General features: G+C 43.4%; 2 long non-coding RNA genes across 2 annotated transcripts; both read left to right on the top strand.

Annotated features, from left to right (window-relative positions):
* Positions 1-8,198: 8,198 nt before the first annotated feature.
* LOC111949257 lies at positions 8,199-9,046 on the top strand. The gene is made up of 2 exons (XR_002875262.1): positions 8,199-8,310; positions 8,389-9,046. It is a non-coding gene; the product is annotated as an uncharacterized LOC111949257 (long non-coding RNA).
* An 11,934-nt stretch (positions 9,047-20,980) lies between these two features.
* LOC111949260 lies at positions 20,981-22,001 on the top strand. Its single transcript, XR_002875273.1, has 3 exons — positions 20,981-21,088; positions 21,683-21,737; positions 21,885-22,001. It is a non-coding gene; the product is annotated as an uncharacterized LOC111949260 (long non-coding RNA).
* The last annotated feature ends 4,934 nt before the right edge of the window (positions 22,002-26,935 follow it).

The following is a 26,935-nucleotide window of genomic DNA, read 5'->3' as shown; positions in this document are numbered from 1 at the left end:
AATTTAAGTTGGATAATGTATATGTATATATATATATATAAAGTCACAATGAAAACAAGATCAGAAACTCGTGCGTTTACTTGACTGTTCTTTTTCTCCAAGCAGAAACTCTTTCTTTTGCTGATTCAGCCATATTACTTTTTTGATGGCCTTATAATCTTCATACGCCGTCATTAAAATCCCAGACTCCATCTCACTGAAGTATAGCACTCTCTTTTTTTCTCCGAGCGTTTCTATGGTGAGTCCAAAAATCGGCGATCTGTTGAGAATGTCTTTATGTACTTGCTGTGCACGCCCATTAACCCACGGTTACCAAGTGGAGCGTAATTACGCCAACTCATGTCCGGTCTTTTGGAACCGACATACCCAGAGTAAGGCAAGGCAAGGCAAGGCAAGTTTATTTGTATAGCACAATTCGTACACAAAGTAATTCAAGGTGCTTCACAAAACAGAAAAATACATTACAATCACATTACATCATAGAAATAATATACATAAAATTTACTTTAAAAGAAAAGAAGAAAAAAAAAGATTTAAAAAGAAAGGAAGGAAAAAAAAGTGCAGATAGGACCTTTCAGTCATATACACGGCTAAACAGAAATGTTTTAAGTCTAGATTTGAACATGAACACAGAAGAGGCCTGTCTTACGCCTTCAGGGAGGCTGTTCCAGATTTTAGCTGCAGAATATTGAAACGCTGATTCCCCTTGTTTAGTTCTGACTCTGGGAATCAACAGGAGGCCGGCCCCTGAGGTCCTCAGAGTACGAGATGGTTCATATGGCACTAACATGTCAGAGATGTACTTTGGTGCTCGGCCATGGAGAGACTTGTACACTAGCAGAGCTGCTTTGAAGTCTATTCTTTGAGGTACAGGGAGCCAGTGCAGAGACCTGAGCACAGGACTAAGCAAGTTCAGGCAGATTTCAGCCAGAGTTCAGGCTTAAAGTCAGGGGAGTTTAAACATGCTTTCTGGAATACCTCTATGGTCACAAAGATGTAAACACATTTTAGCTTCAACTCAAAAAAGTGATTTCATCAAAATATTGTAAAAAGTAGAAATAGTATTGCAGCTGTTTGTAACCAAAACATTTTGGTCCTTTGAGGTAAAAGTGTTGTTCAAGTAAATCCATTTCCTGTTTTACTTTGTCCTCCAGTGTTTTCCAGTCTCAGTCTCATTCACACTGATGGATCCACTGATGAACACTTCCAGCCACCAGAGGCTGTGTGGGTTCAGGGTCTGTTAAAGGTTCTTGTTCTGTCCATAGACGTTCATATGACACCACCTGTTGTCTCTCCAGCAGCAGATTCAAACTCAGAATCATGATTACAATGTTTTCATGTCTCTGTGGACAAACGCCTCCATGTGGCTGCAGCTTCAGAAAGTCTCTTCAATCCTTGAAGACGAGCAAAGCAGCTTTGGAGAGATGGGATGTCTTCAGACCAGAGGAGGTTTCTGACCCTACATGAAGAAAACAAAGGATGTTAGAAACTGAAGATTCCTGCAGAAAGATGAGAGATCAGAGAATTCAGGACTCACTTCTGGTTGTTTCCTCTGACAGACACAAACACAAACAGCAGAGAGGATCACTGAGGGAAAAAGTCCAAGAAGGATCCAGAGAGCCGGTGTGGAGCCACTGATCCAGATCCGGTCTCCTCCTGGATCTGGAGTGGAGATGATGTCAACCTGGGATGTTTCCATGGTTGGAGCTCTGACTCCGTTTGGCTCTGAAACAAAGAGATGACATCATTTCCTGCCTGCTGTTCAGGACAAATGTTCTTCATGTGAGGGAGAACCTGCAGAGCAAACTCACCAACAACCAGCTGAACCGTCTCCCTGAAGTTCTTCCCAGGAATGAAGCAGCTGTACTTCCCCTCATCCTGGAGCGACACGTTCCTGATCTTTAACGTCACGTCTCCTCGTTTTAGTCCGTCTTGGTCCAGAGACACTCTCTGGATAAACGACTCTATCATGACTTTGGTCATGATCGTCCTGCTCCAGTACAGATACACAAAAGGGACGCGGCCCTGTGGATCAGGCTTCATGTCCACTTTGGTCCACTCCACGATGTGATCCTGCAGATCCTCCTGAGAGTCCAAGCGGCACGGCAGGATGACATCATCACCAGGAGCAGCAATGATTGGTTCACCTGGAAACAAAGAAAACAGGAAGAAACTTTTCTAAATCTGAGTCTTTACCTCCAAGTGAAAATGTCTTCTCAATGTTTGATTTCTGCTTCTAAAAGATCCAAAGTATTTCTGTCCACATAGATATCAGACCGTGTTACTACAGTGGCGTTGTGCCAAACAATAATCATATTACAACATACAGTGCACAAACAGGAGGAGTCATACAAGATCTTTTCTTCTACTCATTCATTTTTCAAGAACTTTGTGTTATTTGTCTCGTTTTAACTCATGTGCTTGAAATCCAAAAAATGGAACCATAATGTTTTGTTGTAAAAGTAGAAAAGACAAAGTTTGGACCAAAAATAACTTTCAGGCTGAATCGAAAGCTAAAAAGAAAAGAACAAATGAAAGTATAAAAAGAATCTTCGACCTCCAACATAAAAAAACTAAAAGGCATATGGGTTTCTGGCTTCTGTCCAGGCAAGCAGGGAATTAACTCTGAATTATTGTTGAGGGTGAATCTCCTGAACCATGACTGATATAGATATACATATATACACACACACACACACATATATATATATATATATATATATATGTATATATATATATATTACACACACACAAAAAACGACCCATTTAACCCTCCGCGGGTGGTTTCTCCTCCAAGCTGGGGTCCTCTACCAGAGGCCTGGGAGCTTGAGGGTCCTGCAGTATCTTAGCTGTTCCTAGCACTGTGCTTTTCTGGACTGAGAGGTCTGAGGTCTTTCCAGGTATCTGTTGTAGCCACTCCTCCAGCTTGGGGGTTACTGCCCCCAGTGCTCCAATTACCACAGGCACCACTGTCACCTTCACTTTCCAGGCTTTCTCCAGTTCTTCTCTGAGTCCCTGGTATTTCTCCAGTTTCTCATGTTCCTTCTTCCTGATGTTCCCATCACTTGGCACTGCCACATCCACTACAACAGCTTTCCTCTGTTCTTTATCCACCACTACAATGTCTGGTTGGTTCTCCATTACCATCCTATCAGTCTGGATCTGGAAGTCCCACAGGATCTTTGCCCTCTCATTCTCTACCACCTTCAGAGGTGTTTACCATTTTGACCTTGGGGTTTCCAGTTCATATTCTGCACACATGTTCCTGTATATTATTCCAGCCACTTGATTGTGGCGCTCCATGTATGCTTTACCTGTCAGCATCTTATATATATATATATATATATATATATATATATATATATATATATATATATTGAAGCTGTTGGTTTTATAAACAGTAAAAAAAAATTCCAAAATTCTCAGTAATCTTTCAAATATGGACCGACCTTCGTCTCAGTCTTGTGCCCTGACATCTCTTCCTTGTTTGAGACTTGGGTAACCAGTCATGGGACTCCTTCCAGTTGTTGCCATGGATACCCAAAACAGAAAACACGTCACAGCACAGCAGGGATTCCCTCCATTCAAGATATAGAGCAGATGATGTCATTTGTGCCATTGAAGACTTTCAAGACGTTTTGATTTACAGACAAAAATGTGCAAATATTTTAGGCCGGGGTGAAAAAATACTGTAAACAAAGGCTTTGAAAAATAGAACCAATTATTGTTTTTTTTTAAATTAATTTACAAAATAGAAAGTGAGCAAACAAAACCAAAACTAAATGACATGAATATTGAGTTTCCTCCTTTTTCTAATGTTTTCCAACCTTTAACCCTTGAATGAACTGTTATTTATCAGTGAGACCAGAAAAATGTAGGAGTAATATTGCTTTAACTTTAATTGGTGACACATTGAACGTTTTTATACAAAAATCGTTTTCTATCGTTTAGTTGTTTCAGATTCTCTTAATGCAGAATCGGTGCTTCTGCGTTTTGTTCTCCTGACGGCCTGCAGAACCAGACAAGACCCAACAAGGTTCTACTGGAGCGCTATAAGTCCAGACCCACAGAGAATGACGGTACCAACTGTTGGACCTGAAATGTCAAGCAGGACCGGCTTACCTGGACACTGATGTGATGAAGGAACTAGAAATGGGAATTTGGCTCTTTTGGATCCTGAACGGCTCTTGGTTTAGGATTTCTGTGTGTTAAAAAGCCATTCATGTGTTTTCACAAAAAGACTAAAAATGTCCCATTTTGTGTATTTATTGGTACAAAACATTCTTTTAACACCTTAATCAAGCTTTTTGTTGAACAAATCAGCTAAAATAATTCTACAGAATAGAGCTGGTTTTCTAACACATCTATAGTTTTCTAATTCTGTGCATTTATTCTGCATTTATTTATATTTCTGTCAAACATCTTATTACACAAATTTAAAAAAGGACAAACAAAACTTCAACCAACCAAATTCAACCAAACAGCATGAATGTCCTCAGTGCAGGTTGAGATCTTTAAACGTCAGCTGCTTCACCTGGGATGGACTGATCCGGTTCTTCCCTCTTCTTCATCTTGGATGGACTGATCCGGTTCTTCCCTCTTCTTCATCTGGGATGGACTGAGCCGGTTCTTCCCTCTTCTTCATCTTGGATGGACTGATCCGGTTCTTCCCTCTTCTTCATCTTGGATGGACTGATCCGGTTCTTCCCTCTTCTTCATCTGGGATGGACTGATCCGGTTCTTCCCTCTTCTTCATCTTGGATGGACTGATCCGGTTCTTCCCTCTTCTTCATCTGGGATGGACTGATCCGGTTCTTCCCTCTTCTTCATCTTGGATGGACTGATCCGGTTCTTCCCTCTTCTTCATCTTGGATGGACTGATCCGGTTCTTCCCTCTTCTTCATCTGGGATGGACTGATCCGGTTCTTCCCTCTTCTTTATCTTGGATGGACTGATCCGGTTCTTCCCTCTTCTTCATCTGGGATGGACTGATCCGGTTCTTCCCTCTTCTTCATCTTGGATGGACTGATCCGGTTCTTCCCTCTTCTTCATCTTGGATGGACTGATCCGGTTCTTCCCTCTTCTTCATCTCAGATGGACTGATCCGGTTCTTCCCTCTTCTTCATCTGGGATGGACTGATCCGGTTCTTCCCTCTTCTTCATCTGGGATGGACTGATCCGGTTCTTCCCTCTTCTTCATCTGGGATGGACTGATCCGGTTCTTCCCTCTTCTTCATCTGGGATGGACTGATCCGGTTCTTCCCTCTTCTTCATCTTGGATGGACTGATCCGGTTCTTCCCTCTTCTTCATCTTGGATGGACTGATCCGGTTCTTCCCTCTTCTTCATCTGGGATGGACTGATCCGGTTCTTCCCTCTTCTTCATCTGGGATGGACTGATCCGGTTCTTCCCTCTTCTTCATCTGGGATGGACTGATCCGGTTCTTCCCTCTTCTTCATCTGGGATGGACTGATCCGGTTCTTCCCTCTTCTTCATCTGGGATGGACTGATCCGGTTCTTCCCTCTTCTTCATCTTGGATGGACTGATCCGGTTCTTCCCTCTTCTTCATCTGGGATGGACTGATCCGGTTCTTCCCTCTTCTTCATCTGGGATGGACTGATCCGGTTCTTCCCTCTTCTTCATCTGGGATGGACTGATCCGGTTCTTCCCTCTTCTTCATCTGGGATGGACTGATCCGGTTCTTCCCTCTTCTTCATCTCAGATGGACTGATCCGGTTCTTCCCTCTTCTTCATCTGGGATGGACTGATCCGGTTCTTCCCTCTTCTTCATCTTGGATGGACTGATCCGGTTCTTCCCTCTTCTTCTTCTCGGATGGACTGATCCGGTTCTTCCCTCTTCTTCATCTGGGATGGACTGATCCGGTTCTTCCCTCTTCTTCATCTGGGATGGACTGATCCGGTTCTTCCCTCTTCTTCATCTGGGATGGACTGATCCGGTTCTTCCCTCTTCTTCATCTGGGATGGACTGATCCGGTTCTTCCCTCTTCTTCATCTTGGATGGACTGATCCGATTCTTCCCTCTTCTTCATCTGGGATGGACTGATCCGGTTCTTCCCTCTTCTTCATCTTGGATGGACTGATCCGGTTCTTCCCTCTTCTTCATCTGGGATGGACTGATCCGGTTCTTCCCTCTTCTTTATCTTGGATGGACTGATCCGGTTCTTCCCTCTTCTTCATCTGGGATGGACTGATCCGGTTCTTCCCTCTTCTTCATCTTGGATGGACTGATCCGGTTCTTCCCTCTTCTTCATCTGGGATGGACTGATCCGGTTCTTCCCTCTTCTTCATCTTGGATGGACTGATCCGGTTCTTCCCTCTTCTTCATCTGGGATGGACTGATCCGGTTCTTCCCTCTTCTTCATCTGGGATGGACTGATCCGGTTCTTCCCTCTTCTTCATCTGGGATGGACTGATCCGGTTCTTCCCTCTTCTTCATCTGGGATGGACTGATCCGGTTCTTCCCTCTTCTTCATCTTGGATGGACTGATCCGGTTCTTCCCTCTTCTTCATCTGGGATGGACTGATCCGGTTCTTCCCTCTTCTTCATCTTGGATGGACTGATCCGGTTCTTCCCTCTTCTTCATCTGGGATGGACTGATCCGGTTCTTCCCTCTTCTTCATCTTGGATGGACTGATCCGGTTCTTCCCTCTTCTTCATCTGGGATGGACTGATCCGGTTCTTCCCTCTTCTTCATCTTGGATGGACTGATCCGGTTCTTCCCTCTTCTTCATCTGGGATGGACTGATCCGGTTCTTCCCTCTTCTTCATCTTGGATGGACTGATCCGGTTCTTCCCTCTTCTTCATCTTGGATGGACTGATCCGGTTCTTCCCTCTTCTTCATCTTGGATGGACTGATCCGGTTCTTCCCTCTTCTTCATCTGGGATGGACTGATCCGGTTCTTCCCTCTTCTTCATCTGGGATGGACTGATCCGGTTCTTCCCTCTTCTTCATCTTGGATGGACTGATCCGGTTCTTCCCTCTTCTTCATCTGGGATGGACTGATCCGGTTCTTCCCTCTTCTTCATCTGGGATGGACTGATCCGGTTCTTCCCTCTTCTTCATCTTGGATGGACTGATCCGGTTCTTCCCTCTGCCTTGTTTTTGAGGAGATTCTCTCTGATGGAACAGATGTTTCCACTAAAACACAGCCTCCTCTCCATCATCTTCATCAGGCGTGGAAAGACTGAAGCAAACCCAACTAAACTCTGCCTTTCAGGACCTGCTGGTGTAGAACCAAAATGCAGGAGTCCGGGTTTGGTGACAGAAACATTGAAGAAATCAACCAGAACCTGAGGAAAACCCACAGAGAACCACAGAGAAGAACAGATGACCTGACAATGACAAACTGAACATCGGAGACTGAGGAGAAAACAAGACTGATGTGAATGATTTGAAACCTGAACCTGGTGTGACGGACAAAGAGAAACCAGGATAGAGAAAATGTTTATATAATAAACTAAAGGACTTGATCATTACACTGCCTTAAGCAGAAGAAGAAGTGAAGGAAGAGGAAGCAGAGGAAGCAGAGGAACTGGTTCTTCAGGTCTCAGGTTAACTTTCTGAACATGACATCACTAGAAGGAACAGGACAGAAGATCAGCGTTTCTGCAGGTTTATTTCTGCCTCAGACAGATGCATCATGGGACATAATCAGATCATTGTGGGTTTGTGCTTCATAAAGATCCTGTTAGTAATGCAAAAATCTGTCCAAACATAAAATCAAGCATTAACAACATTTTAGATGCATATAAATGTGAAAAACATGTTTATGTCAACAATAAATTCATATTTCTTTGTTTGGTCACTTGTGTGAAGGACATTTCTGCATCTTTATAATTATTTAGAACTGTCTATAACACATTATTGTTTCATATTCTTACTTTATTTTATCACTGAGAATGTTTGGTTGTCTGTGATCTGTGTCATAAAACCTATTTATTTCTGAAATGTCTCTTTTAAAAAAAAGAAAGTCTTGGACATGTTGACACTGATCGAACATAACACATTAAATTGAAAAAAAAGTTTTTTCAAAGAATTTTTCAGTGGAGTGGACCAAGTGGAGTGGACCAAACTGGACATCAAGCCTGATCCACAGGGCCGCGTCCCTTTTGTATGTCTCTACTGGAGTAGGATCATAACTGAACACATGAAGGAGTCGTTGATCCCGAGAGTGTCTGATCTGGATCAGTCGCTCCAGACCGGCTCTCTGGATCCTTCTTGGACTTTTTCCCTCAGTGATCCTCTCTGCTGTTTGTGTTTGTGTCTGTCAGAGGAAACAACCAGAAGTGAGTCCTGAATTCTCTGATCTCTCATCTTTCTGCAGGAATCTTCAGTTTCTAAAATCCTTTGTTTTCTTCATGTAGGGTCAGGAACTTATGGAAACCTTTAACAGACCCTGAACCCACACAGCCTCTGGTGGCTGGAAGTGTTCATCAGTGGATCCATCAGTGTGAATGAGACTGAGACTGGAAAACACTGGAGAACAAAGTAAAACAGGAAATGGATTTACTTGAACAACACTTTTACCTCAAAGGACCAAAATGTTTTGGTTCCAAACAGCTGCAATACTATTTCTACTTTGTGCAATATTTTGATCAAATGACTTTTTGAGTTGAAGCTAAAATGTGTTAAAAAGCTTTTTGACCTGCTGTTTGTGAATGAAATCAGATTTCAGAAATAAGAAGGTCTAAATGAATGGAATGTATTTCCTGTGTGGATTAGAACTGTACACGGTGAAATGTGAGCACAGCTGATGGGGTTGACTTTGACTGGGGACATTGTCTGGTGGTGGAAGGAGAACTTAGAGGATCTCCTCAATCCCACTGACACGCCTTCTTTGGAGGGAGCAGAGAATGAGGACTTTGGGGGGAGGCTGTCCATCACCCCAGCTGAGTGTGAGATTGACAGGTGGATCAGAGCGGCGTCTGAGGTTATGTGGTCGCTGTATCGGTCCGTCGTGGTGAAGAGAGAACTGAGCCAGAAAACAAAGCTCTGAATTTACCGGTTGATCTTTGTTCAACACTCTCCAATGGTCATGACCCAAAGAAAGATGTCCTGAATACAAGTGTCTGAAATTGCTGCTAACCCGGTCCGGGATAAGTGGAGGAAGATGGATGGATGGATGGATGGATGGATGGATGGATGGATGGATGGATGGATGGATGGATGGATGATGGATGGATGGATGGATGGATGGATGGTGTGAGAAATTTAATATTTATACAATGTTTAAAAGTGAGCAGACAATTATAAGAATTGTATTCTTCAATTCTGCTCCTTCCCAATCGTGGAAAAGTTCAATAATGTACAATAAACATGTAAACATATGTTTGCGTTTTTGTTTGTGTTGAGTTGACGTTGTAGTTTCTGATGACACAGTTGTTCAGGAGAACATGGAGAATTGAGCCTTCATGTCCTAAACGTTGCTGATGGAAATCCTAGACTTTCATTCTCTGTTCTCTCCTATTGTTTTCATGCCATCATGTTCTTTCTGTCACCAATCAATCCATCCCATAATATCCCCATTGAAAAGAAATAGATGGAAACAAACATCTGTGGAGTTTTTCTGTCCAAACTGGGACTTTGGTTGTCATTTTAGAGCCAATCACATGGATGGGTTGATGTCCATCAGAGAAAAACTGCAACTGAGAGAAATGCTGCGTTCAAGTGCTGCTGGAATGATGGGAAAAATGACTGTCCCACTCTGAAAACACACAGGAAGGTCAGAAAAACAACCCATCTTCCAGCAGCACATGAATGCAGAAGAACTTTCTGCCCCTAAACAAAGGGATTTGTGTGTGTAGTGCGCCATGGGGAGACACCAGAATTACAGGAAAATCCAACATGGATGAGGATTAGCAATCTCATTGATTCCAGTTTGGTGGACCAGATTCAAGAATTGAACAGGCTGCATTTGGGCTGGAGTCCCCCCCCCCCCCCTACTATAAACAGGTAAATGAGAACTCTCCAAACCAGGAGAAATATGTCATTTTTCTGTAACTTTAGTTCTAAACTGAGTTTCTAGAAAATGACACGTCTCTTTAAATTGAAATGATTCTGTATTTTTAATGTATTTAGTATTTTATGAGACAAACATTGATGATGCACTTTATACATTCATGTGAATCTACTGTTTTACAAACTGTAATGACCAAAGTAATGGAGTAGACGGTCCCTGTAGTTACTTCCTGTGATTGTTAGTCAGAACAGAAAGAGTCTTTAACAGCAAAGAAGAAGGTTTTCTGCTCAGATGCTGGTTGGATGGTTGATCACAGGACAGAAACTCAGCAGATCACCTTCACCGCCTGAAGAAAGAGGATCAGAGGAGAGGCGGCTTAGAAAGAAACTTCTCTTCTGTTTGTGGCAAAAGCTGAAAATTCTACAAATGTGAAAAGAATTTCAATGGAGTTGAAGTTCAGTGGCGATTTCTTTAACACTGCAATGTAACAAAATGAATGGTCAAATATGTACTATTGTATTGTATTGTATTAACATTTTATTGACTAAAAATGCGTTAGAAAAGGTTCATCTCAAAGACGAGTTCGTTCAGAATCAGTTACATACAGCAGGTCGGTATCGTGTTATTTAAACTGAGGGAAGCAAATAGGGGTCCAGTGTTTGCTTGTTAGGGCGCTTTATTCAAACATTCCTTAGACAGCCTTCCACATGTGTCTCTCGGTCTAGCCACACTTCCCTGCTGCCCCCCACACCGCTGTGACGTCATAACAATGCGACCCTGTAGTTCTGTAACAGAATTATGTTTAACCAATGGCATAACACCACATCTCCCCTTTTTGAAATAGAACAAACAATCATTAGACTATCATTGTTTAAAAAACCTCAAAAGGAACTCTGCATTAAGGTAGAAGAGTGTTTTTATAGAAAGTAGTTATTAAAAAAAACACAACTACAAAACATTCTTTTTCTCCAACATCCCTGAAAATGTTTCATATTCAAACAATCTATAAGTCCAGTCTGGTTGGCTTTATAACAGCTCCCCCAGACCTGGTTCTGGGGGTAGATGTCAAATCAGATGAGTTCTGGATCAGCGACTCTGGTGGTTGTTGTTCTGGAGCACAACTGAAACCAGTTGCTCTGTGTCGCTCTGGCTCTGTTCGGGTAAAGTCTTCATGGCAACAAGGTGACGTTGATTTCTCCTTACTGTCCCATGAGGTCCTTCAACCATGTATGAGTGAGGGGTTGTGTGTCTGCTCACCACAGCTCCGCTTGATCCTAGATCTGGTATCCACACTTCTCGTCCTGGAACAAGTTGGTGAAGGTTCCGTGCTCGATGGCGCTGATTAAACACCTGTGCATCTTTCATCCTCTTCTTGTTCTCCTTATGTGAAACAGCCTCCATGTCGGGAAGGGCAGGTTGTAGAAGAGCTGGAAATGTCGGCACTGTGGTGCGAAGCCTCCTCCCCATGAGAAGCTGAGCAGGGCTGTATCCGTTCAGTGGAGTAGCTCTGTATGCCAGCAGTGCAAGATAGGGATCAGCAGCTTTCTTCAGGAGTTCTTTTATGGTCTTGACTGCTCTCTCAGCCTCACCATTACTCTGAGGGTGTTTGGGACTGCTGGTGATGTAATGGAATCCATACGATTGTGCAAACTCTGCAAAAACAGCTCCAGAGAATTGAGGCCCGTTGTCTGTCACCAGCTGCTCTGGAATGCCGTGGCGTGCAAAGATAGATTTTAAGTGGTGAATTACGTTTGCAGACTTTGTGGTTGAAAGCAAAGCGATTTCCACAAATCTGGATGCATAATCCACTACTAGCAGGTAAGTTTTAGCTCCCAGCACGAACAAATCTGCTCCCAGTTTTTGTCACGGTCTTCCTGGGGACTGGGTTGGCAACAACGGTTCTGCAGGATTATGCCTCTCTTTACTGCAGATCCGGCAGTAGAGAACTAACTCATTTATCTGTTGGCTTAATCCAGGCCACCACACCGACTGCTGTGCACGTTTCACGACTCCTTGATGACCTTAATGCAGTGCTGTGAGCATCCCAATTTTCAGTGAAGAAGGGATAACAAGCCTGTCTCCCTTGAGCAGCAGTCCATCATGTACTGAGAGTGATGCCCGTTCCGCCCAGTAGGGTCTGATTGCTGGTTCACCGTTGTAGTGAGTCGGCCATCCTTGCTCACAGAGTTGCATCACACGTGCACACACACTGTCCTGTTGCAGCTCTTGTTTCAGGTGATCCAAATAGAAGGTGCTTGCTGGTAGGTTCTCCATTATCCTGTCCACATATATATTTGTGTCCTCCAGCAACTCCTTGTCATCCGGTGTTTCATTATTCAACAGGGGAGCACGTGATAGCATGTCTGCCGTCCACAAGCTTTTTCCTGGCACATGCGATATGGAGTAGGAATAACGCATAAGGCGCATTTTAAACCGTTGAATGCGTGGAGGAAGGGCATCCAGTTGCTGGACCCTAACAAACTCAGGAGAGGTTTGTGGTCAGTCTCCATCTGGAAGTGCTTGCCTATCAGGATGTTTCTGAACCTTTCACAAGCCCAAGTGAGTGCTGAGGCTTCTTTTTCTATTTGTGCGTATCTCTGCTCTGTTGGCGTGAGAAAGCGTGAGATATAAGCCACAGAACACCAATCGCTGCCCCATTTTTGGAGTAGGACGCTCCCTAGTCCATACGACGATGCATCTGCTGAGACTTTACTGTCCCGATTTGGATCATACACGGCCAACACTGGAGGTGAGGCCAAAGAGTCTTTTAAATCTTGAAATGCTTGAGCCTGGTCAATCCCCCACACCCAGTGGTTCTTTTTAGAAAGAAGATCTCTCAGAGGTTTGTCTCTTTCTGCCAGCTGAGGGATGAACTTTCCAAGCTGATTAACTGTTCCTAGAAAACTCCTCAGTTCAGAAACATTTGTTGGTTCTCTCATTTTCTCATCAGGACTAATGCCATTGGCTGAGATGACATGTCCTAAGAAGATCACTTCCTGCTTTGACAGCTCACATTTTTCCACATTCAGTGAAATGCCTGCCTCCTGCAGCCTTTTAAGCACAACGTGTAGGCGAGTGTCATGTTCTTCCTGTGTTCTGCCCCAAACCAACACATCGTCCATGTGACAAACCACACCTTCCAGACTGTTTATGACTTCTGACATTCTGTTCTGGAAATGTGCAGGAGCAGAAGCAATGCCAAAAGGGTAACCGCCTAAAATAGTAACGGCCAAAAGGTGTAATAAAGGTGTTGTACTTGGCTGACCCTTCTGTGAGGGGAATTTGCCAAAATCCCATATTAGCATCCAGTTTGCTGAAAATTCTGGCTCCAGCCAATTTGCCTAATGTCTCTTCCACTGATGGCAGGATGTATTTTTCTCGACACACAGAAAGGTTGAGGTGTGTGAGATCAACACAAATGTGCACCTTGTCTGTTTTCTTTTTGGGTACCACCACCATGCCAGAACACCAGTCTGTTGGCTCCTCTATTTTGCTTATCACACCTAAGTCTTCCATGTGGGACAGTTCCTGCTTCACTTTGTCCATGAGCGGCAATGGAACTCTCCGAGGTGTCTTTAATGAGAAAGGCTGAGCATCTGGCCTTAACTTGATGTTGTATGGCTGCTTCACTTCACCAAGACCGCTGCACAGTTTTGGGTAGCTGACTTTTAGTGTTTCGATGCTGAGCGTGTCTATTCCAGTAACTAACTCCAACTTGTGGATATCAGGTCTTCCCAGCAATGCTGTGTGCAGGTGTTTCAGGATGTACACATCCTCTCTTGCTTCTTTAGCTCCTTTCCTTAGTCTCATCTCTGTGAACCGAGGACTTCCAACGGCTTAAACAGAGGCTTGGTTGGTTTTTGAAGAGTGGGTAGGCGACTGTCTCTGAAGATTTCTTTGAACCCATGAAGTGGCAAAACTGTGACATCAGCTCCTGTGTCTATTTTGAATGACACGCTTCTGTTGTTTATGAGGATGTTTACCATCCACGTCTCTCCATTGTTGGTAACACTGCCAAGGAATAAGACATTGAAATCTTCCTCCACTTCATTCAAAGTCTTTCTATTTTTATACACTCTCATGTAATGTCCCTTTTTTCCACATGCATGACATACTGTTTCATTAGCTGGACACTCACGTTTTGGATGTGGTGATGAACTGCTGCACTTATGACACTGTGCATTTGGTTTACTGTGTTGAGGCCTCCACGATTTGCTCTGTTTGACGTCTGGATGTGATTTGGTTTTAAACTTTCTGCTGCTTTTGTGCACCCTGTCAACACATTTAGCATCTCCTGGCTGTGTCCTGGTGTCACCTTGCAGTGAAGATTGCTGCCTTTTCACTTCCTCGCTCTGTCGTGCCATGTTAATCGCTTTATCCAGCGTAAGATCCGGGTCTAGCTGCATGCGTTCAGACAGGCGTTTATCTGACAAACCGACCACCAGTCGATCACGTATGAGCTCATCATGAAGTGTCCCATAGCCACAGTGTTCTGCTAATGCATACAGTGCAGTAACAGATGCATCCACAGTCTCATTTTCTTCTTGCTTTCTCTTGTTGAATTTTGCACATTCGTAGATAACGTTTTTCTTCACTATGAAAAATGCTTGGAAGCCATCTCTCCCCCCTTGATACGTCCCTCGTCAGTCTGCAGGTAACACTACAAGTCTTACGTCAAAATACCAGTATCAAATGGTGAGTCCTTCATTCAATTCAATTCAATTCAATTTTATTTGTATAGCCCAAAATCACAACAACAGTCGTCTCGATGGGCTTCAAAGTAAAACATGAAATCAAAAGGATCACGAATACAAAGAGTTCAATAGAAAAATACTAAAATGAACTAACAAACTGACTAAGCTATACTGGCATCCCTGCCCTTAGACCCCCCTTCGCGGTAAGGAAAAACTCCCAAAAAAACCGGATTCCGGAAAAAACGAAGAAACCTCAGGGGTGCCCACATGAAGGAGGGATCCTCCCCCAGGACGGACAGGCGATTTACCAGAAATCTTAGAGAAGGATTAACTTATCTAACTCTACTACTACATATATAAAAGTCCAGCAGACGAGCTTCATCCAGCCGTGGTTGTGGGGACAGTCAAAGGCGCGAGTCGAGCCGGAGACAGGAACCACAGCCAGGTGTAGGAGCAGGAGCAGAGACGAGGTACTCGGTCAGGTACAGAGCAGAGACGAGCCAGAGACGAGCCAGAGGCAGGATCCACAGCCAGGTGTAGGAGCAGGAGCAAAGGCGAGGTAGACGGTCAGGAACAGGAGCACGGACGAGCCAACTGGAGTCTGGAAGCACTCCAACTCCCCAGGAGGGGAGAGGAAAAGAGGGACAATACATGAATCGCACTGCACCAAACAGAGGCATGGAGAACTAAATGATAAATTATGATCAAGAATAGAGGAGAGGAAGGGTAGAAGTAAAAACAGGAAAGAGGACAGAACCCCAGTGCACCATAGTTACCCCAGCTTCAACTTCTAGCAGCCTTTTAAAAGAAATAGTTATTAAGTTTAATTTAGACAAATTAACATTAAGTTAAATAATCTCTGAATACTAACTAGTCTGACAATAAGCCTGTCCAAAGAGGAATGTTTTCAGTCTAGCTTTGAATGTAGAAACTGAGTCGGCCTCTCTTACATGAGCTGGGAGTTTATTCCATAAGACAGGGGCTTGGTGGCTAAACGCTCTACCTCCAACCGTACTTTTACTAATTCTAGGAACCACAAGCAGTCCTGCATTTTGTGAGCGAAGTGTTCTCATTGGATGGTAAGGGACTATGAGGTCCTTAATATAGGACGGGGCCATTCCATGTAAGGCCTTATAGGCTAACAGGAGGATCTTGAACTTGATTCTGGAATCAACTGGGAGCCAATGGAGCGAAACTAACACAGGAGTGATGTGATCTCTTCTGCTAGTTCCAGCTAACAATCTAGCAGCTGCGTTCTGAACAAGCTGGAGACTTCTTAAGGAACTCTTAGGACACGCTGCTAACAAGGAGTTACAGTAATCCAGCCTCGACGTAACAAATGCATGGATGAGTTTTTCAGCATCACTCTTAGAAAGTAGATTTCTGATCTTAGCAATATTCCGCAGGTGAAAAAAGGCAGTTCTGCACGCCTGAGATATGTGAGCCTTAAATGATAAATCCTGGTCAAGTAAAACCCCAAGGTTTCTAACTGTGGAATTGGGGGCTATACTTATGTCATCCAGGGAGACTATCTGAGCAGACAGAGCATCTCTGAGGTTTTTAGGACCAAGTATAATGACCTCAGTTTTTTCTGGGTTCAAGAGGAGGTAATTAATTGTCATCCAGGTCTTGATGTCACTGATGCAGGCGTTCAGTTTCTCTATCTGGTCATTCTGGTCAGGCTTCATGGATAAATACAACTGCGTATCGTCGGCATAACAATGAAAATTAATGCTGTGTTTCCTGATTATGTTTCCTAGGGGTAACATATAAAGCGTAAACAGGATCGGTCCCAAGACTGAGCCCTGTGGGACTCCATAGTTGACTCGAGTGCACTGAGAGGAATGGCCATTTACATTAACGAACTGATACCTATCAGACAGATAGGATTTAAACCACTGGAGAGCAGATCCTCTGATCCCTATGTCCTGCTCTAATCTATGGAGTAAAATACCGTGGTCGATAGTGTCAAAGGCTGCACTGAGGTCCAACAGGACCAGAATAGAAAGTAGACCCTTTTCTGAGGCCAATAACAAGTCATTAGAGACTCTAACTAGTGCAGTTTCTGTACTGTGGTGAGGTCTAAACCCCGACTGAAAGTCTTCAAAGTGGCTGTTGTCCTGTAGGTGGCAGTAAAGCTGCTTGACTACAACTCTTTCTAGGATTTTAGAAATAAAGGGCAGGTTTGATATCGGTCTATAGTTGGCCAAGATGCTAGGATCCAAACTGGGCTTTTTCAGAAGAGGTTTAACAACTGCATATTTAAAAGACTGTGGCACGTAACCCGTTTCCAGAGAGGCATTTATCATTGTTAATATGGGATCATTAATTAGGGGAAAAGTTTCTTTAAAAAGTCTAGTGGGAATTGGGTCTAACAGACACGTTGAGGATTTGGAGGACGTAATAATTGATGTTATTTCCGCTTGATCCACAATAGTGAAGCAGTGTAATGTTACAGAGGTTTCTATGGATGCCTCCACTTCTACCGCTTCAGCCTGTTCTGGGCTGATAGTAGGAATAACTTGATTTAACTTATGTCTAATATTTGAGATTTTACTGTCGAAAAATGTAAGAAAATCATCAGAGCTGAGAGAAACAGGAACATGTGGTTCTACTGAGCTCTGACTGCGAGTTAATTTAGCAATAGTGCTAAAAAGAAATCTTGGATTATTTCCATTCTCTGATATTAAGGTTGAATAGTACTGGCTTCTAGCTCTACGCAGAGCTTTTTTATAATTTAATAGGCTATGTTTCCAGATATCCAGAGACTGCTCTGAACCGGAGCGGCGCCATTCTCTTTCCAACTTACGGGTTTCTTGTTTAAGAGAACGAGTTTCAGCGTTAAACCACGGTGCTACTCGGTTTTGTCTGACGAACTTAGGTTTCAAGGGGGCAACAACATCGAGTGTACTCCTGAGGGCTTGTAAGGCATCATTAACAAAGTGGTCATTTATACTAGGACTGATGCTATGGGAGCTGGACTCAGAGTATTTTCTCAGAATATCACTAAGTACTGGCTGAACTGTGTGTTTAAACTCAGACACAGAACGGTCAGTTAAGGTTCTTCTAAGCTGTTTCTTATTCACTGGGACAGAAGGATGTTCCAGTGTAAACTGGAAGGTAATCAGAAAGTGATCAGAAATGATGGGGTTAAGAGGAAGGACACTCAGCTGGCTGATCTCTATACCATGGGTTAGAACAAGGTCCAGGGTGTGCTTATGACAGTGAGTGGGTTCATTCACACTTTAGGCCCGTACACACCGGGACGAATATTCGCCAGGCGTTATTCGCCAGGCGTTATTCGCCAGCGTTTTTCGCCACGTTTTTTGTGTTCACACCCAGGCGATTTTCGCTGACGATGAGTGGAGCGAACATGCAATTTCATTCCCTGACATTAGATAGCGCTTAATGTAAACAGAAATACTCCTGTACACAAGGTGGCGTTGCGCAACTTTACGCTTCTTAAAGTCGCTTTTCACTCAGAAGAAGAGAGCAAGTATTTACACGCTTGTCAGAATCAAACAAAGAAAACGTGAATATTTCAAGCACCAGTAGCTCCAACTGGTGTTTGGTTCGGGGATGTTTTAGAATGTCCGTCATTATTGCTTCGCGGCAGTGTAGACGCTACTTGGCGTCTATCTTCTTCGCTGGTATGTGTGCTCAGCAAGGCAGTTTTGTTTTTGAGCGCCCCCAAGTTGTGTTTTACTGTAACTTCAGAAGCTCCAGACACGTGAGCAAAAGCGCCATTCTCATTGGTCGAGTAGATTTCGACGCGACGCGTCGAAAAAAAAAAACGAACCCGAGGCGTTTTTTTTTTTTTACGCTTTAACGCGTGGCGTTTTTTCGCGTCGGTGTGCACACTCTCGTTGGTGCCCTTTGTTTAGTCACGAGGCGTTAAACGTCGGCGAAAATCGCCGGCGAAATTCGTCCCGGTGTGAACAGGCCTTTTGGGTGAAACCAACATCATCTAATAAAGCTGCAAAAGCCTTTCCTAGGCAGTCACTGGGGTCATCAACATGAATATTAAAATCCCCTAATATTATAGTTTGATCAGAATCTAAGACAATAGTCGATAGGTAGTCGGAAAACTCAGTTAAAAATTCTGAATATGGGCCGGGGGGGCGATAAATAATTATGAGTAAAACAGGTTTTGGAGTTTTCCTGTTTGGGTGACTTAAAGACAATATGATGTTTTCAAATGAATTATAAGCATTTTTAACTTTAGGGCTGAGAAGTAAGCTAGACTGTGATATTACTGCCAAACCACCTCCTTTCCCTGAAATCCTGGATTTCTGATAGTTAGCATAAGTGGGGGGGGTTGCTTCATTCAATCTAACATAGTCATCCTGATGGAGCCAAGTTTCTGTTAAGGCTAAAAGACTGAGGTTGTTATCAGTAATTAACTCGTTGACTAAGAGGGACTTGGAGGAAATGGATCTAATGTTTAATAAACCGCATTTAATTACATCATAATTCTGCTTGTGAGAACTGCTGTCTGTCACTTTAAGGTTTCTATGACGCGCTCCTTTCATTTGTCTTTCAGCACATAAGCTAAAGCTAGGACCTGCTTGACTTTCCCTGCATGGGTTTTGCACCGGCACTAACCCTAAGGGAGGCTCAGAGGAGCGTTTTACACTGCTGCTCTGCGCCCGGGTCTCGTCTCTGGATTGTCAGGTTAACAGACTAAGGCTAGCAGAAATGTTTCTAGAAAGAAGAGCGGCACCGTCCCGAGTGGGATGGACGCCGTCTCTCCGCATGAGACCGGGCTTCCCCCAAAACGCGCTCCAGTTATCCACAAAACCAACGCCGTTTTCTGGGCACCATCTAGAAAGCCAGCGGTTAAATGATGAAAAGCGGCTGTACATTTCATCACTGACTAAGTTCGGCAGGGGACCAGAGAAAATTACAGTGTCGGACATCGTCTTAGCCAGTTTACACACCGAAGCTACGTTTAACTTAACCACCTCTGATTGTCTCCGTCGGGCATCATTACCGCCTGCGTGAATCACGACTCGACGGAACCTGGACTTACTCTGAGCTAACATCCTAAGGTTCCCCTCGATGTCACCAACTCTGGCCCCCGGATAACACCTGACTGTAACCGCTGGGAGCTCCACGTTTCTAACTTCAGAAGAGCCTATAACCAGAGTTGAGTGTTCAGCGGGTGTGTCGCTGAGGGGGGAGAACCTATTACTAACGTGGAGTCTCGGGTGCTCTAAGTTTTTGCGTTTAGCACTATGTTTCCTCCCAACCGGTACAAACCCCTGACTGTCTCCCGGCTGTTGGGAGGGCGCTGGGGTGCTAACTAAGTTAGCCCTGGTAGCGCGGCTCGCGCTACGAGTAACGACCTGGCTAGCCGGCTTAGCTTCCACTGTGCGGAGCCGCGCTTCTAACTGCTCCAGCCTAGCCTCCAAGTCTAACACAAGACTACACTTAACACACCTACCGCTATCTTCACTAAAGGAGGCAGGGTCATCACTAAACATATGGCACATGGGGCAGGAGAGAGGAGGAGAGGCGGAAGGAGTGGTGGCCATGCCAGGTTTTAAGCTAAGGCTAGCGGTGTTTAGGTAAAGAGAAGTGGTTTATTTAGCAAAATGAGAAAGTGAACAGCAAGCGATTTAACAGTGGTGAATTCGCTAATAAAAGGTACTAGATGTGAATATTAACCCAGATAACCCTTAGAGTAAGCAATAGTAGTAAGGCTAATGCCAAACAAGAGGACAGCAGTCACACACGACTAGCACTGGGAATAGCTCACCCGGAAATGACGTCACAGGAAACCTGTGATAGAGGAACAGTCTAACTCAAACACTTGTCTTGAGGACTTAGCACAACACAACTCCTTCACCCATGTATTTCAAATCTTTTACTATAATAAACTATCAAACGTGTACTTTATGTAACCAGAGGACGCCAGCACAGTCAGATGAGGAGCTCCACCAGTAGCTGCTAGTGAAAAAAGATGTTAGAAAGTAAGACGCTGCATGAAAAACTATCACCATTCATTATAAACAATGTTCTCCTTTGTTAGCCATGCTTGCTAGCTCAATGCTAGCGGGGTTTCAAGCTCTTTTCATGACTTTTATGGATTAACCCTTGTGCTATCTGAGATTGATATGTTCTCCTACCCTGACAAAGGTGGATAAAGGTGGAAAGATTTCATGTAATCCATGGACACCAGTGAAGATCACAAATCATTGAAGAAAAAAGGTTCAGCGCACTGTCTAGTGGGTCTAGATGACCCAACTCCCTATGGTAAAGTGCTTAGGTTAGCACAAGGGTTACACAAAGTCGAGAACAGATCTGGATCAGTCGCTCCAGACCGGCTCTCTGGATCCTTCTTGGAGGTTGGACCTCATTGATCCTCTCTGCTGTTTGTGTCGTTAAAATGAGAGACGTAAAGAAAACGTGAGTCACAAATTCACTAAACTTTAGTTTCTCCTGCTGGAATGCAGTGGTCCCCAAACCCGGACAGCAAACCGGTTCTGGTATCGATCTGCAGAGAAAAAAACAAGACTTTCCTTTTTTCTGTTGTATTTCTAGTCAAATTCTGAAGGAAGTTTTATTTTGAAAAACTACTGGATTCTCTCCTCCACATCCGGTCATTCTTGATGCTTGTGGAGGTTCTGTGTTGAAAATCCATCCACTACTTTCTTAAAGTTGGACGAGGCTGAAGTTGGCGTCTGATTTGTTTCTCTTCCACTTTGACAGTTTTGGGTTTAAGGAAAAATCTGGATCACATTTGAATGTTTCCTGCATGAAACATAGAAAACAAATGAAGTTTAAAGCATCTGCAGATATTTGACAGAGGATGAAGATGAACTTTAGCCTCCAAAGTTAAACTGGAAGCTACAAAAATCAGACGCCAACTTCATCCTGGCACAGGCCGGTCCGTGAAAATATTGTCTGACATTAAACCGGTTCAGATGAATGTTTTTATTTTCATTTAATGAAAGCATTAAAATATGCTGACTCATCAGAGCTGCTGCTCCGTCTCTACAGGTGAAGGTTCAAGCAGCCACATGGGGACGCTAGAGACCTGCTACTGTGACAACCTGTGAGTAGAAACCTGAATAAAGAACTCTCAGCTGTTTAAAGACTGCATTAGGAAAATAAATCTGGACTTTTATTGTGAAAGAGGACCAGAACAGGGTCAGACTGTTGAAAAACCAGAATTTTGACTCCATTTAATCCAACGTTTTAGGTCCAGCTGCTGGTTCCAGAAAACCAACTGGAACTGAAAGCTGAAGGTTTTTCCTGGACGGACTCTGGAATGATGGAAGTGGAGACACTTTTCTGGTGTCTAGTGTGACATTGTCCTCTTTTAGAACACCAGAAGACCCAATCAAAGCTCCAGCATCTTCCTGACAGTATTTCTGACAGAAGATCAAAGCAGGAAGATGGAAGTGGTTTCCATGGAAACGTCTGTCAGCTGCTCCTCCATCCAGAGGAAATGTAAACCAAACAGAGCAGCATCTTCTCAGGAAAACAGATCCAGACCATTAACGCATGAGGATTCATCTTTTTATTGATTTCACAGTTTTACCTTCACTGTTGTTTTTCTGCTGTGACATTTCTCTCTTAAATCCAGTGGTGGATCGTACATTACACACCTGGGCCTTCAGTAGAGCGACGTCTGAATCATTTAACCCAGTGGTTCCCAAACTTTTCTGCGGGGCCCCCCTTTCTGAAGATTAGAATATTTTCGAGCCACCCCCCATACTGACACAAACATACAAATCCTTTGTTTCTAAACTCCACTGGACTTTACTTACCATTGTAAGTCCTACAAAATGGCAACTTCTTCCTGAACAAAACTAAAATAAAAGACAAATCACCTTTACAATTATTAAAAGTGACACTGCATCATGCATCATAAAATTTTACCATGTAATGGTGTTCATGGCTTTCAACACATCGTCTTATAAACTCCATTCCTGCATGAAAGTGGCCTTTCACACTTTACCAGCTCTCTGAAGAAAATAATAAAATCCTGAACATTTAACTCTGCAAAAATTCGCCTTTAATGTCCACATCTTTTCAGTGACTGGTGTGGGCTTGCTTCATGCTGCAGATCTTCTCAAATCGGGGCTGCAGCTGTGAGACTGCTACTCTTAGTTCATTTTCAATGTCCAGCTTTGATCTGTATTTAGTCTTGATGGAGGCCACAGCAGAAAAACCTGTCTCACATAGGGAAGACGTGGCAAATGGAAGGAGTGTGGCCAGAGCTCTTTTACCTAGCAGTGGGAAATCTTTCTCCACTCCAATCCAAAATGCAGCTAGTGTTTTAGACTGAAACTCCAGCCTCATTGTTGAATCAGAGGTGACATCAATGAACTGTTCATTCTCTGTAGTGTGAATTCGGCAGGTGGTGTTGCACTGAAGGGGTCTCGGATCCAGTCATATTGTGTAGGATCCTGCACTGGGAAGTACCTCTGGAAATGCTTTTGGAGGGCAGAGATGTGAGCTTTCATGCATGGGATCACTGTGTTCTGCAGCTTTTTGACCTCAATGAATGACTTCAGGTTCTCAAACGAGTCAATATTTCCCTCTGTAACTCGCTGCTCCCACATCTCAAGCTTTCTTGTGAATGATGGGATTTTATCTGCCCGATGTGGAGGGTGTGTGTTGCTGCCCTGCATCTGCAGATTTAGCTCATTAAGTTTTTGAAACATGTCACCGAGGTACGCAAGTTTCATGAGGAACTTGTTGTTGTTTAACTTGTGGGCAAGTTCATTTTCCTCCTCCTCCAAAAAGATGCGGATCTCATCCCACAGTTCAAAGACCCTGGATGAAACCTTCCCACGTGACAGCCATCGGGACTCGCTGTGAAACAGAACAGCTGTGTGGTCGGAGCCCATTTCCTCACACAGTGCAGAGAAAATACTTTGCCTTGACAGGTCGTGTTTTAATGTAGTTCACTGTAGTGATGACATCCGTCATAACATCGTGCAGGTCGGGACTCAGCTGTTTAGATGCCAGCATCTCTCGGTGTATCATACAGTGTGTCCACTGCACGTTAGGGGAGACGCACTTGATGAGCGCTTGCAGCCCCCCATCTTCTCCCAGCCATGGCCTGAGCCTCGTCTGTGCAGATCCCCACACAGTCCTCTCATTTCAGGTCGGCCTCTCTTAAGTAAATGTCAATTATTTTAAACAGTTCATCTGCAGTGGCTCTGCTCGTCACTTGTTTGCAGAAAAGCAAATCAAATGTTGTGCTGGTGAAGCCGAGTGCGAGATTTCTTGTCTTTACTTTTGAAATTACTACATTTGGTGAAGATTCATCACCTGGTTTGGGTTTAGCTGGGAGCACTGTCACAAACTTGTCCATGCTGTTGTGCTAGCATTGTAACTAACCCGGGAAGCCAATGGAAAAAAGTCGGGTCTTTACCACAAAAATACTTCTTAACAAATAAAGTCAAAGAAATCTCTTTTAAACTCCTACACAGATTTTATCCAGCAAAGCATTACTTAACTAAATTTAAGGCTGACATAAAAATCAGCTGTACTTTCTGCCAGAAACAACCTGAAACCTGCTCTCATTTATTCTGGTCTTGTGAATTTACATACAGATTTTGGAAAAACATTCACAAATTTATCACCGATTCTATTTTTGCTGATTTTAAAATTCATTATAAAAACGTACTTTTTGGTTTTCATAGCTTTGATGTCAAACACCGTGATGCTTTCTTTTGTGTAAACATCTTATTATTTATGGCTAAATTTCATATACACAAAAACAAATTTTCCAATACCTGAAACCTGATTTCTTTGTGTTCAAACTTGAACTGCAGCAATATTTAAACTTCTGGCTCCTCCCTTTCTGTGTGGGGTGGGTGGTGCTGGGCCTGGGGCGTCGGTGCCTCAGGGATGGGGCCCCGGGGCTGGGGGTCCTGGGCGGGTTTGCTGGGGGGGCCTGGGGGACAGCTGTTCGACCACCGGGGGACAGTCTACCAGCTGCACCCCCTTAGTGCACCCACCCTCTAATCCTCAAAATCAGGGGTCACCAACCCTGTGCCCGCGGGTGCCCATGCGGACCCGAGCACCCCTTGTGGCGCCCACAGGGAATGCACCATTTTTTTTTTTTTTTTTTTTAATTGAAGCAAATATTCAACAATCGATCATGGCATGTCTGTCAATGACAAGACCAAAAAACAAATACGAAAACAAATATAACCTTAACCTTTGTTTTGTAAAGTGTCCTTGGGTTTCTTGAAAGGCGCTTTAAATAAAATGGATTATTATTATTAATACAACTTAAAAAAATAATCAATAAAAAGAAGATTCTATTGCAAAAGTTTAAATAGATCAAATAAATTACATAATGTCTTGACATTCTTATGATTCATGTAATGTAAAAATTTAGAGAATAGGTTGAGACGGTTGAGTAATCCATTAGTGTGAGGTTTCACCTTTAAGAATTAGTGAAGATTGAGCATTCCCGTTAAATGATATTTACCCTTCCAATCATTTTTTACATTCTCGCTTTAACTGGGACAGTGATCTTTGTGTCTTTTGTGGAAATGATGTAGAAACTGTGGAACATCGTTTCTTTGAATATTTTCAAGTAAAAGAGTTTTGGTTTTCTTTTCATGATTGGCTCAAATCCAAAAATATCATCATTAACCCTTTAAATTGGAATACAATTAAAATTCGATTGCAATTAATTGAAAAAAATCTGGACTTTCTGATTAATGGACTCATTGTAATTTTAAATAATTTTATTCATATTTTGTAAATATTGCGGACATTTTTAATACTTGTGTGTATTTTTCCATATACATTTATTTTTACGGTTGTTTAGTTAGCGATAGTAACGTATAAATAAAGACAGCAGGTAATGCAGGCTGAAAAACAGCTGCACTTTTTCAGACCATAAAGAAACAATAGACAATTTGTTTATGAAAGTTTTGAGGATTTTGGAGAATTTTTAATTCCAAATATTTTTGGAGTAATCCAGTGATGAGTTCTGTAATTTAGTTTTTGATGTTATATGAGACCTAAGCATAATTTTCACATTTATGTTTAAAAAGTTAAAGTTAAGTTAAAGTTTTAAAGGTTTAAAAGTTAAGCTTTAGTGTGTTCAATAAAAATTGTGTTTGCGTGTGCGGGCCCCCCCCCCGAGGTTTTTAGTAAACGGGTCCTGTGGCGCCCTTCATACCACTTAGTGCCCATGAAATAGCCCTCAGTCTCGAAAAGGTTGGTGTCCCCTGCTCAAAATATACATTGAAACCTAAACACACACACGCACACACACCCTCACTAACACACACGCACACAGTCATGTCGCAAGGAAGGTGGGACCGTGGACCATCTGTTCCCTACCCCATCCTTGGTGGGGCGTGCGGGGCCATTGGCAACTTCTGGTTTGTCAGAAGATTCATAACCCCTGTTGTAAAAGTAGAATATATGTCCAACACAAGAGGCCTTCAGCTCTCATCTGTCTGCCCAGCTGTTGGACAGGACAAGTTAAAAAAAAAAAAGAACCTGTGGAGCATAAAGAGGAAGGGAGCGTTTTAACAGCGTCTCTGCATCTTCATGATCTGTTTTCTCTCTACCGTGATGTCTGGCAATGCAGACATGCTCTAGAACTGAGGATTTTGTCGTTGGAGGCAAAGTTAACCTATACATTTTTATTGAGGGAGAAAATGGAACACCTGAAAAAACACAATATTGCCAATCTGTGTTGTTATCGCCCTGCTTAGTCATAGGACCGAGTTGCCGAGCCTCATGACCAGGGAGAATTCTAATGCTATGTGAGGTACAGTTGTGTCTGACAGCCAGTACCATTGCATTTATGAGTGTATGAATGCACAATAAGCTGCTCACCCTCAGGGCCAATATATGTCAGTGTAGTTCAAATACGTGTGGCCTTCTACCTACTGAATACTTCCTGGTACTGTAAATTATCCTCTCTGTCATAATAGAGTGTACAGGTCAGGCCATCCGGAGGCGGAAATTCACGAAACACACCTGGCTTTTCAGGGGCCTCTGGATCCAACAATGTCCAGTAAATGTCTGCAGTGGGGGTTAGCTGTGGTTGAAGCTGCAGGAACCACTGTCCCTCATATTGTGTGGCACAGCATCGGATCAGAACATGTCCATTCTGGAAGGTGATCTGTCTACCATCTGGAGAACATAAAATGCTGGCTCCTCTGAGTTTGAAAGAGACCATGGCATCCGCATCACCAAGTGTTACTGTCTGGTTTTGCCACCCCTGTGATTCATGCCTCGATGGAGGAGGGGCTTGGAGTG

The sequence above is a fragment of the Oryzias latipes genome, chromosome 18 (assembly GCF_002234675.1).
Source record: "Oryzias latipes chromosome 18, ASM223467v1".
NCBI lineage: Eukaryota > Metazoa > Chordata > Actinopteri > Beloniformes > Adrianichthyidae > Oryzias > Oryzias latipes.
The sequence above is the reverse complement of the archived record's forward strand: the minus strand, read 5'-3'. Positions and strand labels throughout refer to the sequence as shown.